This window comes from Babylonia areolata, chromosome 5 (assembly GCF_041734735.1).
Source record: "Babylonia areolata isolate BAREFJ2019XMU chromosome 5, ASM4173473v1, whole genome shotgun sequence".
In the NCBI taxonomy this organism is placed as follows: domain Eukaryota; kingdom Metazoa; phylum Mollusca; class Gastropoda; order Neogastropoda; family Buccinidae; genus Babylonia; species Babylonia areolata.
The window spans coordinates 5690946-5704676 of record NC_134880.1 but is presented as its reverse complement, the minus strand read 5'-3'; the positions used below and the strand labels follow the sequence as shown (position 1 = coordinate 5704676).

The 13731-nt window shown below is 42.6% G+C and overlaps 1 long non-coding RNA gene across 1 annotated transcript; it reads right to left on the bottom strand.

Annotated features, from left to right (window-relative positions):
• Positions 1–11368: 11368 nt before the first annotated feature.
• Positions 11369–13487, bottom strand: LOC143282331 (uncharacterized). The gene is made up of 3 exons (XR_013055236.1): positions 13300–13487; positions 12548–12704; positions 11369–11949 (listed from the first exon to the last, which is right to left on the bottom strand). It is a non-coding gene; the product is annotated as an uncharacterized LOC143282331 (long non-coding RNA).
• Positions 13488–13731: the final 244 nt, after the last annotated feature.

Below are 13731 nucleotides of genomic sequence, written 5' to 3'. Positions count from 1 at the left end.
CGTCTGTCGTCATGGCTGTGTCAGCTTCAGTGTTGTTGACGTCTGTCGTCATGGCTGTGTCAGCTTCAGTGTTGTTGACGTCTGTCTACATGCCTGTGTCAGCTTCAGTGTTGTTGACGTCTGTCTACATGCCTGTGTCAGCTTCAGTGTTGATGACGTATGTTGCCATGGCTGTGTCAGCTTCAGTGTTGGTAACGTCAGTCTTCATGGATGTGTCAGCTTCAATGTTGTTGACGCCTGTCGTCATGGCTGTGTCAGCTTCAGTGTTGTTGACGCCTGTCGTCATGGCTGTGTCAGCTTCAGTGTTGTTGACGTCTGTCTACATGGCTGTGTCAGCTTCAGTGTTGTTGACGTCTGTCTACATGCCTGTGTCAGCTTCAGTGTTGATGACGTATGTCGTCATGGCTGCGTCAGCTTCAGTGTTGTTGACGTCAGTCTTCATGGCTGTGTCAGCTTCAGTGTTGTTGACGTCTGTCGCCATGGCTGTGTCAGCTTCAGTGTTGTTGACGTCAGTCTTCATGGCTGTGTCAGCTTCAGTGTTGTTGACGTCTGTCGCCATGGCTGTGTCAGCTTCAGTGTTGTTGACGTTTGTCTACATGGCTGTGTCAGCTTCAGTGTTGTTGACGTCAGTCGTCATGGCTGTGTCAGCTTCAGTGTTGTTGACGTTTGTCTACATGGCTGTGTCAGCTTCAGTGTTGGTAACGTCAGTCTTCATGGCTGTGTCAGCTTCAGTGTTGTTGACGTCTGTCTACATGGCTGTGTCAGCTGCAGTGTTGTTGACGTCCGTCTACATGGCTGTGTTAGCTGCAGTGTTGTTGACGTCCGTCTACATGGCTGTGTTAGCTGCAGTGTTGTTGACGTCAGCTGTCATGGCTGTGTCAGCTTCAGTGTTATTGACGTCTGTCTACATGGCTGTGTCAGCTGCAGTGTTGTTGACGTCTGTCGTCATGGCTGTGTCAGCTTCAGTGTTGTTGACGTCTGTCGTCATGGCTATGTCAGCTTCAGTGCTGTCGACGTCTGCCCACATGGCTGTGTCAGCTTCAGTGTTGTTGACAACTGTCGTCATGGCTGTGTCAGCTTCAGTGCTGTCGACGTCTGTCGTAATGGCTGTGTCAGCTTCAGTGTTGGTGACGTCAGTCGTCATGGCTGTGTCAGCTTCAGTGTTGGTGACCTCAGTCGTCATGGCTGTGTCAGCTTCAGTGTTGTTGACGTCTGTCGTCATGGCTATGTCAGCTTCAGTGCTGTCGACGTCTGCCCACATGGCTGTGTCAGCTTCAGTGTTGTTGACAACTGTCGTCATGGCCGTGTCAGCTTCAGTGTTCTTGGGGCTGCCGCAGCGTCGTCATGGTAGTGGTTTGGGTCTGGAGATAAGGCTGTGGTTGTGGGTATGAAATCATGGGTGATTGTGGATAGAGAAAATGTGTGGTTGTGGATACAGGATCATAGGGAGTTGTGGATAGGGAATCATGGTGTGGTTGTGGATAGGGAATCATGGGGTGACTGTGGATAGGGAATCATGGGTGGTTTTGGATGGGGAATCATGATGTGATTGTGGATAAGGAACCATGGGGTGATTTTGGATAGGGAATTATGTGGTATTTGTGGATAGGGAATTATGGGAAGTTCTGGATACGGAATCATGGATAATTGTGGATGTGGAATCATGGGGTGATTGTGGAAAGGGAATCATGGGAGATTGTGGATAGGGAATCACGTGTGTTTATTGATATGGAATCATTGATAGTTAAGGAATGGGAATTATAGGATGGTTGTGGATCGTGGATAGGGAATCATGGGTGGTTATGGATGGGGATTCATGGGTGATTGAGGATGGGGAATCATGGGGTGATTGAGGATAGGGAATCATGGGGTGATTGAGGATAGGGAATCATGGGGTGATTGTGGATAGGGAATCATTGGTGGTTTTGGATGGTGAATCATGATGGTATTGTGGATAAGGAACCATGGGGTGATTTTGGATAGGGAATCATGGGTGATTTTGGATGGGGAATCATGGGGTGATTGAGGATGGGGAATCATGGGTGATTGAGGATGGGGAATCATGGGGTGATTGAGGATGGGGAATCATGGGGTGATTGAGGATGGGGAATCATGGGTGATTGTGGATGGGGAATCATGGGGTGATTGTGGATAGGGACTCATGGGTGATTATGGATGAGGAATCACGGGTGATTGAGGATGGGGAATCATGGGGTGATTGTGGATAGGGAATCATGGGGTGATTGTGGATGGAGAATCATGGGGTGATTGTGGATGGGGAATCATGGGGTGATTGTGGATGGAGAATCATGGGGTGATTGTGGATGGGGAATCATGGGGTGATTGTGGATAGGGAATCATGGGGTGATTGTGGATAGGGAATCATGGGGTGATTGTGGATAGGGAATCATGGGTGATTGTGGATAGGGAATCATGGGGTGATTGTGGATAGGGAATCATGGGGTGATTGTGGATAGGGAATCATGGGTGGATTTGGATGGTGAATCATGGGGTGATTGTGGATAGGGAATCATGGGTGGATTTGGATAGGGAATCATGGGTGATTGTGGATAGGGAATCATGGGGTGATTGTGGATGGGGAATCATGGGTGATTGTGGATAGGGAATCATGGGTGGATTTGGATAGGGAATCATGGGTGATTGTGGATAGGGAATCATGGGTGGTTGTTGATAGGGAATCATGGGGTGATTGTGGATAGGGAATCATGGGTGGATTTTGATGGGGAATCATGGGTGATTGTGGATAGGGAATCATGGGGTGATTGTGGATGGAGAATCATTGGTGGTTTTGGATGGTGAATCATGATGGTATTGTGGATAAGGAATCATGGGTGATTGTGGATAGGGAATCATGGGGTGATTGTGGATAGGGAATCATGGGTGGATTTGGATAGAGAATCATGGGTGATTGTGGATAGGGAATCACGTGTGGTTGTTGATATGGAATCACTGGTAGTTAAGGAAAGGGTATTATTGTATGGTTGTGGATCGTGGATAGGAAATCATGCGTGGTTGTGGATAACAACACTGGATGTGGTTGTGGAAAACGACACAGAATGTGGTTGTGGATAATTACACTGGATGTGGTGGTTGTTCTGAACAGGCACTCGCTGAAATGTGTATGTGGTGGATATAAACACTGAGGACAAGGTATGCATTTTCATGCAAGCAAAAGAAAAGAAACATATTCAAGTGTCTTACGTGTTGATACAAAAATAGCAACTGATATAAAAACTGATGGCAGGGTATTCAGTTTTATGCAAGCAAACAAAACGAAACGTATTTATGTGTCTTTTGTGTGGATAAAAAAAACCCACTGATATAAAAACTAATGGCAGGGTGTTCAATTTTATGCAAACAAACGAAAAGAAATGTATTTGTGTGTCTTTTGTGTGGATATAAAAAACAACAACTGATATAGTACTGATGACAGGGTATTCATTTTTATGCAAGCAAATGAAAAAGAAACGTATTTGTTAATGAGTTTTATGCGTGTGGGGTATAAAAACTGATGACAGGGTATTCCTTTTTATGCAAGAAGAAAAAAAAAAGAAGGAAAGAAAAACGTATTTGTTGTTGTGTCTTATATGTAAGGGATATTAAAAAAAAACTGATGGTAGGGTATTCGTTTTCTTTGCAAGCAAAAGAAAAGAAACCTAGTTGTGTCTTATGTGTGGGGAATATAAAGACTGATAGCAAGATATTCAGCAAAGGGAATGAGCATGCTGTCTCTGTGCATTGGAACCATTAGTCCTTATAAAGAATGTGCGCTTTTTGTTGTAAACTGATGTTTCAGTCTTTCAACAAATTCGATTTTTTTTATTGGTTCGAATCTTTCTGTCTCTGTCTCTGTCTCTCTCTTTCTGTGCGTGCGCACGCGCATGTGTGTGTGTGTATGGGGGCGGGGGGTGCGTGTGTTTGGGTTACGGTTATGATTAGGGTTACGGTTAGGGTTAGCTCCCCAGAACCCATACATCAACTGCACGGCCCAAGCTAAAGCAGTGACCCAGGTTGTAGGAGACTGGTGTAAATCCACATCAGTGTATGTGGTGACCCAAGGTACAGGAATGACTGGTGTAAACCCACATCAGTTTATGTGGTGACCCAAGGTATAGGAATGACTGGTGTAAAGTCCACATCAGTTTATGTGGTGACCCAAGGTGTAGGAGTGACTGGTGTAAAGTCCACATCAGTTTATGTGGTGACCCAAGGTGTAGGAATGACTGGTGTAAAACCCACATCAGTTTATATGGTGACTCAAGGTACAGGAATGACTGGTGTAAAGTCCACATCAGTTTATGTGGTGACCCAAGGTGTAGGAGTGACTGGTGTAAAACCCACATCAGTTTATATGGTGACCCAAAGTATAGGAATGACTGGTGTAAACCCACATCAGTTTTTATGGTGACCCAAGGTATAGGAATGACTGGTGTAAAATCCACATTCAGTTTATGTGGTGACCCAAGGTAAAGGAATGACTGGTGTAAAGTGCACATCAGTTTATGCGGTAAACCAAGGTATAGGAATGACTGGTGTAAAGTCCACATCAGTTTATGTGGTGACCCAAGGTGTAGGAATGACTGGTGTAAAACCCACATCAGTTTATATGGTGACCCAAGGTGTAGGAATGACTGTTGTAAAGTCCACATCAGTTTATGTGGTGACCCAAGGTGTAGGAATGACTGGTGTAAACCCACATCAGTTTATATGGTGACCCAAGGTACAGGAATGACTGGTGTAAAGTCCACATCAGTTTATGTGGTGACCCAAGGTGCAGGAATGACTGGTGTAAAACCCACATCAGTTTATGTGGTGACTCAAGGTATAGGAATTACTGGTGTAAAGTCCACATCAGTTTATGTGGTGACCCAAGGTGTAGGAATGACTGGTGTAAAACCCACATCAGTTTAAGTGGTGACCCGAGGTGTAGGAGTGACTGATGTAAAACCCACATCAGTTATTGTGGTGACCCAAGGTGTAGGAATGACTGGTGTAAAACCCACATCAGTTTATGTGGTGACCCTAGGTGTAGGAGTGACTGGTGTAAAGTCCACATCAGTTTATGTGGTGACCCAAGGTATAGGAATGACTGGTGTAAACTCCACATCAGTTTACATGGTGACCCAAGGTATAGGAATGACTGGTGTAAAGTCCACATCAGTTTATGTGGTGACCCAAAGTGTAGGAATGACTGGTGTAAAACCCGCATCAGTTTATGTGGTGACCCAAGGTGTAGGAGTGACTGGTGTAAACCCACATCAGTTTATGTGGTGACCCAAGGTGTAGGAGTGACTGGTGTAAAGTCCACATCAGTTTATGTGGTGACCCAAGGTGTAGGAGTGACTGGTGTAAACCCACATCAGTTTATATGGTGACCCAAGGTACAGGAATGACTGGTGTAAACCCACATCAGTTTATATGGTGACCGAAGGTACAGGAATGACTGGTGTAAAGTCCACATCAGTTTATGTGGTGACCCAAGGTGTAGGAATGACTGGTGTAAAACCCACATCAGTTTATATGGTGACCCAAGGTACAGGAATGACTGGTGTAAAGTCCACATCAGTTTATATGGTGACCCAAGGTACAGGAATGACTGGTGTAAAGTCCACATCAGTTTATATGGTGACCCAAGGTACAGGAATGACTGGTGTAAAGTCCACATCAGTTTATGTGGTGACCCAAGGTATAGGAATGACTGGTGTAAAGTCCACATCAGTTTATGTGGTGACCCAAGGTGTAGGAATGTCTGGTGTAAAACCCACATCAGTCTACATGGGGGCCCAGGGCGTGGGAGAGACTGGTGTAAACCCCACAGCCCGCAGAGTGACACAGGTGACATCAAGACAATTGATGACTGAAAGAAGAGAAGAAGAAGAACAGAAAAAGACGTAGAAATAAAGAACCAGGCTTTCCCGTGGCTGGTAGCGTTATCTTCAGAACATCAACTTTGTTTGGCACTGGAACATCCGCCGGAAGTGCAGGAGGAAGGTTGACCAGCAGACAACTAGCTGTTCAACTTTTCATCAACAGTCGTGCAGCCAAGCCGACACCTGGATCCACACACTGACAAGTTCCCATGTTCAGTCTGCACTGCCTCCTGAAGGTACTTCACGCTGCCTGGACAGGGCTGTCAGTTCTACATGTAACAGATTAAAACTGTTTGTCCTCTGTAGAACAATCACTGCTCATGGAACGCTGGTTGGACAGTGTTTAAGTTCTACACGTAACACATTACAACTATCTGGCCTCTTGTAATTATTAATTAATTTATTTATTTACTTATTTATGCACGCTTATCTATTATTTTTTCACTTTTTTTTTCTCAAGGCCTGACTAAGCGCGTTGGGTTACGCTGCTGGTCAGGCAGGCATCTGCTTGGCAGATGTGGTGTAGCGTATATGGATTTGTCCGAACGCAGTGACGCCTCCTTGAGCTACTGAAAACTGAAAACTGGCCTCTGGTGAACAGTCACTGCTCTTGGAGCTGTCAGTAGCGCTACAGATTTCTATTGATGATTTCACTACGCTACAGTATAACTATAGTATAGTGACATTACTTTTTTTAACTCTCTCCATACGAACGGCGAAAGGGGCGACGTTAACAGCGTTTCACCCCAATTACCATCATCAAAATATTGCAAGCGGAAGGCTCTTATACTGAGGAGGTGAATGTTGACAGAGAATACCACAATTCTGACGACGGAAGCTAAAGGTTGGGTCATTCAGACACCCACTGGACATCCGAGGTGTTTGTGTAGAGGAGAAGAGAGGACTGGCCGTACTGAGTGAATTAAAAATGCATGGTTTTGGTAACTACATTGCATTTCACTAGCAGTGTTGACAACTAAACTGCTTTAAATAAACAGTGTTGACAACTACACTACTGTAAACAAAATATTGTTGACAACTACACTGATTTAAACGAACAGTGTTGACAACTGTACTGTTTTAAACGAGCAGTGTTGACAACTATACTGTTATAAACAAGCAGTGTTGGCAGCTACACTGCTGTAAACAAACAGTGTTGACAATCACACTGCTTTAAACAGTGCTGATAACTACACTGCTTGAAACAGTGTTGACAACTGAACTAATTTAAACCTGTGTTGACAACTACACTGCTTTAGACAAACAGTATTTACAACTACACTATTTACAACTGCATTTAACAAATAATGTTGACAGTTGACTGCATTAAACGAGCAGTGTGGACTTCTACACTGGTGTAAACAATCAGTGTTGACAACTACACTGCTGTAAACAGTGTTGACGTCACTGTTGTAAACAGTGTTGATAATTACACTGCTGTAAACAGTGTTGACGTCACTGCTGTAAACAGTGTTGACAACTACACTGCTGTAAACAGTGTTGACGTCACTGCTGTAAACAGTGGTGACAACGTCACTGCTCTAAACAAGCAGTGTCGACAACGTCACTGCTTTAAACAAGCAGTGTTGACAGCAACGCTGTTGTAAACAAACAGTGTTGACGTCACTGCTGTAAACAGTGTTGACAACTACACTGCTGTAAACAGTGTTGACAATGTCACTGCTGTAAACAAGCAGTGTTGACAACGTCACTGCTTTATACAAGCAGTTTAATCAACCTGATACAGGTCAACTATGTGCACGCCAGCTGCCAGGAGACGACAAAGGCAGAACTGCAAAACAACGACTCGGGCATGATACCCTTCACATGGAACCCAATCTTTGGTAGAGGGAGGTATGGGGTTGTCAGCTGAAAACTTTGAGCACAATATCTTACAAACCGAAGTACTTTTTAACACCCCCCTGTCATCACCTGTGTTGACAATTCTAAGCTTTGAAGGCAAGGTTATTATAGACCCTATCAACAAAATTGTCCACATTGTCACAGTTCTTCCCGTTCGAAGGCCCCAGACCTGAAACAGGTGTGAAATAACACAGCACTGGACACAGCCTGTGACATGACACAGCACTGGACACAGCCCTGCACATGTGTGACATTACACAGCTCTACACAGGTCTTCTTCTTCTTCTGCGTTCACTCGTATGTACACGAGTGGGCTTTTACGTGTATGACCGTTTTTACCCCGCCATGTAGGCAGCCATACTCCGTTTTCGGGGGTGTGCATGCTGGGTATGTTCTTGTTTCCATAACCCACCGAACGCTGACATGGATTACAGGATCTTTAACGTGCGTATTTGATCTTCTGCTTGCATATACACACGAAGGGGGTTCAGGCATTGCAGGTCTGCACATTATGTTGACCTGGGAGATCGTAAGAATCTCCACCCTTTACCCACCAAGCGCCGTCACCGTGATTCGAACCCGGGACCCTCAGATTGACAGTCCAACGCTTTAACCACTCGGCTATTGCGCCCGTCTCTACACAGGTGTGACATGACACAGTTCTACCCAGGTGTTACATAACACAGCCCTACACAGGTGTGACATAACACAGCCCTACACAGGTGTGACATAACACAGCCCTACACAGGTGTGACATAACACAGCCCTACACAGGTGTGGCATGACACAGTTCTACACAGGTGTGACATAACGCAGCACTCGACACAGCTCTACACAGGTGTGACATAACTCAGCACTCGACACAGTCCTACACAGGTGTGACATAACTCAGCACTGGACAAAGCCCTACACAGGTGTGACATAACACAGCGCTGGACAAAGCCCTACACAGGTGTGACATAACACAGCACTCGACACAGCCCTACACAGGTGTGACATAACACAGCACTCGACATAGCCCTACACAGGAGTGACATAACTCAGCACTGGACATAGCCCTACACAGGTGTGACATAACACAGCACTGGACACAGCCCTACACAGGTGTGACATAACACAGCGCTGGACAAAGCCCTACACAGGTGTGACATAACACAGCGCTGGACAAAGCCCTACACAGGTGTGACATAACTCAGCACTGGACATAGCCCTACACAGGTGTGACATAACTCAGCACTGGACATAGCCCTACACAGGAGTGACATAACTCAGCACTGGACATAGCCCTACACAGGTGTGACATAACTCAGCACTGGACATAGCCCTACACAGGTGTGACATAACTCAGCACTGGACAAAGCCCTACACAGGTGTGACATAACTCAGCACTGGACATAGCCCTACACAGGTGTGACATAACTCAGCACTGGACATAGCCCTACACAGGAGTGACATAACTCAGCACTGGAAACAGCACTACATAAGAGTGACAAAACTCAGCACTGGACAGTATGCCCGCTCGATACACACACACACCAGCACAGTGCGAAAGCGTGGGAAAGAAGCGGCGGGAAGGGAGAAAGAGGCAGTAAGTGGTACAAAGGTCTGGCACAAGCCAGCTTTAGTAGTGCCAGAGAACAATAGAACTTAATCGTCAGATTTGGAAGAGGGTAAACTGCCGTGTATGATATGATATGATAACTGAATATAATCTGCCCCCAAAGACACAAAATCAGTACAAGACTACACAAAGTCTCACACAAAATGCATTGAACGTTCGTGAAGATTCCCGCGTTTCAAAGCAACGTTCTACAATGCCTGTGTTGACAGCAGAGCCGGTCCCCTTACCACTCCCCCCTGTTCACCCCGCCCTTCACACAAATTATCTCGAGCAAAGTTATCTCGTTGCCTCGAGAGCGCGATACGCCAACAGCAAGGACTTGGGCAGCACAAGTCACTGAACTACCTAGCAGTCGTTGTGTTGGAAGCTGTTTTCAGCAGTAATGAACTTTCTTTACAAATTAATCAAACTGCGGTCTGCGCTGTGTGAATTTCAGTGGAAACGAAAACGGAATCCTGCCCTTGGTTTTTGATGATTTTCTTTTGAGGTAAGCATCTTTAACAGTGCTAGGAATTGCATTTTGATTTAAGTCTATGTTTCAGTATCGATAGGAAATGAACGAAGGTGGTTATTGTTGTCACACTGAGCAAAAGATGTGTTTGTTCTGTTATTTTTCTTTTTCTGGTTCTCGGAATTTTATACAGCTAGACCATTGTTTTTCAGCACTGGGAAGATGAATTGTCATCTCTTTAAAAAAAAAAAAAAAAAAAAAAAAAATATATATATATATATATATATGTATATATATATATATATTTTTTTTTTTATTTTTTAATTTATTTATATATATATATATATATATATATATATATAGTTATAATTGGTGCATTCCGCACGTGTGCTTGCTGCTGTATTCGTGATGCAGGGAAGTAACTGTGTTCAGGGTAGTCAATGTCGTGTTTGTGGAGTATCCTTACGTTTACAACCTGCTTCACCTGGAAGGTAAAGCTTTTGTTTTATTGAGCAGTCCGCATTGGACCAACCGACTGCTTCGAATGATTTTGTCTGTGACCTTTGTCTTTCATGTGGTGATGTGGTGCCAAAAAGTGGATTTTCGGTGCACAAAGAGTGATTGACGTCAAATCAATGGGAATTGCAATGGATATTGACGTCATCCATGCAGAGTTTGTCGTAGGGGATCAGCGACGTTGGTTTTCGTTTTGTTCCATGTCGTGTTCATGTGTTGCTGTTAGTCTTCATATCAGTCTGAGTGTTTTCTTTTTCTTCAGCTGAAGGGTCAGGGCCATCGACTAGCGAGTCGAGTAGTTTTTTTTGTTGTTGTTGTTGTTTTTTTTGTTTAATCTTCTTTCTCGAATAGTCATTCTTGTGGACCTACTGTCCTTAATGACAAATTTCGTGTAGCTGAGTGCCTAGCCATCTGGTCAACCATGACATTGGCAAGTTTGTGTTGGTGCTGATTCTATGTGCTGGTTTGATCAAGTCCAGGTTTTCTTTATTCTTTCGTTCGGAAGTGTCTCCTGCCTCTCGATGAGGTAGCTGCTGTGCTGTCATCACTTGTGTTTGTGTTTTGTTGAGGCCAGGAACGTCACCTATTTGTGACCCTCCACCACGAAATGAGTCGCTTTGCACCAGAGGTCGATTTTTAGTTATTGGTATAGCATAAATCTGCAATAAATGACCTTTACAGCGAAAAAAAAAGTTTGTAAATCGGATGATTCTGTGAAAAGTTATTGTGATTTGAAGTTCTAAAGTCGCGAAAGTAACGAACTGAGAAATCAAGGCCGAAAAGTTTTGGAACATGTTCATAGCAACCACATACTTCTAAGCAAGATATGTTCATGAAATTTGGCACACACATACTTAGTGGCAATATCCACAATTGCACAAAGTTTGAAAGAAAAATATTGAGTTTATTTGATTTATTCAAATAAGAATTTTCTAATTTTTTTGGAAAGAATTGCAACTGAAGTATTAGTATACTTACTTTTTAATCAGCTAAACATGACTAAAAACCTTCCAGTTTTAAGATCAGTTTTGTTGTGGTGTTGTTTGTGGTCCAATTACTATGAAACTTTTGCTCTGTATAGTATGTGTACTAAAATTTATGCCAGATTAGAGGTAAAAAATGCTAAATCATGATGCCGAATCATGTAATTGTAATTCAATGTGCTCACTGGCTTAGTGTGCTTGTGATATTACCATAATCCATACAACAAGCACAACAAAATAACAAAAAAGATCCACACAACAAAACTGCTCATACAAAAGGTACAAGTTCATGTGTGTTTTATCCCAGCATAGCATCAAATGAAATACATTTCATAATCCAAATGAACACTTCAAACACTTCATCTGCAAAGAAAACCTACTTGTCAAACCCATACTTCACACAATAAAGACACACAACCTCATCAAACAAACACTCAATCTGCTAAAAAAAAAAAAATAATAATAAAAATAAATAAATAAAAATGTGCAGATATGTGGCACAGGTAATCAATTCTTGTGGTACAAAGTGTCATCAGGGTGGATGGTGTTGATATTGAACCTTCTTCCTCCACTCTTTTTTCTCCACCGGTGGTGTCAGTATGTTCCAAAAATGCATGGTTTATCCTGAAACAGTTTGTTATGTAATACTTCTTTATCTCTTTTCATTTCCTTTGTTTTGAATTATTTTCTATATGTTCTAAAGTTTATTCATCAATGCTAATAATATTAGATTAAATATCAACAGTAATTTCAGTTTTGTACATTTACATCACAGCTTTCATTCTTTACACAGGACTTTACAAAATGCTTTACTTTTAGTTCTATGTATTTTATCAGAAAATAAAAAAAGAATACACTTATGATATATATATATATATATATATATATATATATATATATATATATATCATAATATAATCAGACAAAGCAGTTTACTGATAATAAAAGTATGAAATAGTGATTATTAATGCTGTATCACTATGAGTATCAGTGTGCATATCAGTGTGCATGTGCATGACATGCTGCAATCCATTAAGTTACTTTATGCATAGTGGCATGTCAAGCACATGCACACTTATATCATTTATGTAAATGTCTGTGCAAAAGTTTACAATTCCATACATGTACATCCAGACAAAGTTTGTAAAAAGAAACTAAGTTTGCACACTTCATGGTAAATTTATACTATAAATCATAGTACATTAACAGTTGACTCACTCACTCATAGATTGTTCACCAGCAGACAGTTCTTTAGTTGACAGTGTAGTTAGTTTGGTGGTGTTGCCTCTCCTTCTGATGACATGACTTGCCAGCAGTGATATCAGAATTATTCATTGGTGTACAGGCAGGCATATAAAGTACCATCATATCTTTCAGGGCTGAAAAAGAAATTGAACTATTAGTAATACTCTTAGTATTTACTGTTGACACAAGTCTATATCTATTTAAAACAACACACACACACACACACACACACACACACACACACACACACACACACCAACCTGACACACATTCACATAAAATATCCATTGAAGCAAATTCTGTGAAACTGAAAACTGTTCATAATGTCATGCCCCTGAACCTCCCCTTGCTCAGTTAAATGGTTAAACTGTGAAGGGAGAGTGTGTGAGTGAGTGTGTGTGTGTGTGTGTGTGTGTGTGTGTGTGTGTGTGTGTGTGTGTGTGTGTGTGTGAGAGTATGTGACTCACTGTGTGACACACATTGTGTGTGTGTGTGTGTGTGTGTGTGTGTGTGTGTGTGAGATCTTTTAATTTACATTCTGTTAATTTCCTCAGATTCACTTTATTCTTTTAATCATTTTTATTCCACATGTCAAACAGTGAATTCCTGTTCCAATGTAAGACAATAAATCAGTCTTGAGTCAATCATTGTTAAATAAATTATTATCAAATGATTATACCATCATTACATTTCAGTATTTGTCAATGTGGGTAAAATACGAAAGCTTACCTTCAGACACTTCAGCTATATCCAGTCCCCCAGTCACTTTGCTTGCATATTCCTTGTGTGAGCTGTGAGAAACCCAGTTCTATCACTTCAGTGCAGCAAGTCAGTTTCACTTGTTTCCATGTCAGTCGCAACACTGATGGCACCTGGTGCATGTGATTTCGGCAATTACAGGCGAAGCTTTCCAATCTTTCTGTATATAGTGCAAATGTTGATTCGTTGCGACTTGCGGCTAGCGACAGAATGACAACAATGGCCGCCAGGCCGTCAACTCGCTCTGATTGGATAGTATTTTTATGCCGCCAACTCGCTCTGATTGGATAGTATTTTTAACTTTGGGAACACCCTTTGGTTGTGGTCGGTGGTCTAAATATAGCATTCCACATGGGCGCAAAGAATTATTTGTGGTATCGGTTCGTGGTTTCTGCTAATTAC